The sequence below is a fragment of the Bison bison genome, unplaced genomic scaffold (assembly GCF_000754665.1).
Source record: "Bison bison bison isolate TAMUID 2011002044 unplaced genomic scaffold, Bison_UMD1.0 scf7180017864370, whole genome shotgun sequence".
In the NCBI taxonomy this organism is placed as follows: domain Eukaryota; kingdom Metazoa; phylum Chordata; class Mammalia; order Artiodactyla; family Bovidae; genus Bison; species Bison bison.
In genome coordinates this window covers 10030085-10032214 of record NW_011494942.1, presented here as the reverse complement: position 1 = coordinate 10032214, position 2130 = coordinate 10030085, and the positions used below count along the sequence as shown (strand labels likewise).

The following is a 2130-nucleotide window of genomic DNA, read 5'->3' as shown; positions in this document are numbered from 1 at the left end:
CTTACTGGAAAAGACTCTGATGCTGGGAGGGATTGGAGGCAGGAGGAGAAGGGGATGACAGAGGATGAGATTGGATGGCATCACTGACTTGATGGACGTGTTTGAGTGAACTCTAGGAGTTGGTGATGGACAGGGAGGCCTGGCATGCTGCAATTCATAGGGTCGCAAAGAGTCGGACACGACTGAGTGACTGAACTGAACTGATGACACCTGTACACACAGACTTTGTAAGAACCAGGTTGCTTGTTTTCTGATGTTCAAGCATGTCCCACTTCATCTATTTTACCAGTGTCTGCACTTGATCTATTACATCCTCAAGGTCCAGTATCCCTTTCTAGCTTAAGCTAAGGTAATGAATGTTCTTATCATCCTTCTAGGCTACAGGTACCCTGTTGCTGTTCAGTCTCCAAATCATGTCTGACTCTTTGCAACTGCATGTACTACAGCACGTCAGGCTTCCATGTCCCTTACCATCTCCCAGAATGTGCCCAAGTTCATGTCCATTGAATCGGTGATGCCATCCAACCATCTCATCCTCTGTTGCCCTCTTCTCCTTCTGCCTTCAATCTTTCCCAGCATCAGGGTCTTTTTCAATGAGTCAGCTGTTCGCATCAGGTGGCCAAACAGGTACCCCGAGGGCACATTTTAAACCTGACTCATCAATGAATCTCTCATAATACTCAGCATGGAACTTTGCATAAGTAGAGTTCTAGTGAACCACTGAATGTTGGGATAGATTTACACTTGACCTGTACGCATATTGGTCTTACACAGAGACTTGAAGGACATAGAGAACATCATTGCTAGAAAAGAACTAACAAACATTGCTGATGGGAAAGTAAAGTTGTTTCACTGGTGGGAAAATAAAGCTATTTTCCACAGTCGCTTTGGAACTTTGGAAAAGTGTGGCAGTTTCTCAAAATACAAAGTATAAGTTGCATGCATGCATGTTAAGTTGCTTCAGTCATGTCTGACTCTTTGTGATGCTATGGGCTGTACCCTGCCAGGCTCCTCTGTCCATGCAATTCTCCAAGCAAGAATACTGGAGTGGGTGACCATTTCCTTTTCCATGGGATCTTCCTGACCCAGGGATTAAACCTATGTCTCTTATGTCTCCTGCACTGGCAGGTAAGTTCTTTACAACCAGTGCTACCTGGGTAGCCGTCAAGTATAGGTTGTAAGTGAAAGTCAGTTAGTCGTGTCCAACTCTTTGTGACCCCATGGATTATACAGTCCATGGAATTCTCCAGGCCAGAATACTGGAGTGGATAGCCTTTCCTTTCTCCAGGGAAACTTTCCAACCCAGGGATTGAACCCAGGTCTCCCACATTACAGGTATATTCTTTACCAGCTGAGCCACAAGGGAAGCCCAAGAATACTGGAGTGGATAGCCTATCACTTCTCCAGCGGATCTTCCTGACCCAGGAATCGAAACAGGGTCTCCTACATTGCAGGTGGATTCTTTACCAACTGAACTATCAGGGAAGACCGAAGTATAGGTCTTAAAAAGTATTGCAATTTCACTCCTAGATACATAACCAAGAAAACAGAAAACATATGATCCCATAAAAACTTGCACACAAATGTTCATAACAGCAGCTTTTTTAAGTGCCAAAAAGTGGTGCTAACCCAAATGTCCAAACTGAGGTATATTTATACAATGGAATATTATTCAGTTATAAAAAAGAATGAAATAGCAATATATGCTTTAACATGGATGAACTTTGAAAATGTGATTCTAAATGAAAGAAGCCAGACAGAAAGGTCACATACTGTATGATTCCATGGATATGAAAATGTTTGGAATAGACAAATCCATAGAGATACAAAGTAGATTAGTGGTTGCCAGGGGCTGAGAGGGGAGGACATGGGGAGTGGCTGTTAATCAGTATGGGATTTCTTTTTGGAGTGATGAAAATGTCCTGATCATGTGAATATACTTGATATCATGTGAATACATCATGTGGATATACTTGTGAATAACTGGAATTAGATCATGTGAATAATCTTGTGAATATACTAAAAAACACTAATTGTATACCTCAACAGGGTGACTCTTCTGCTTTGTGACTTGTATCTCAATAAAAAACAAATTTATTAAAAAAAAAAAAAAAAAAGGAAAAGGAACTG

At 41.6% G+C, this 2130-nt stretch overlaps 1 protein-coding gene across 1 annotated transcript in view; it reads right to left on the bottom strand.

Annotated features, from left to right (window-relative positions):
- The window catches only part of LRMP (lymphoid-restricted membrane protein), a 92916-nt gene that overhangs the window by 83428 nt on the left and 7358 nt on the right, over positions 1 to 2130 (bottom strand). The window lies entirely within an intron of this gene.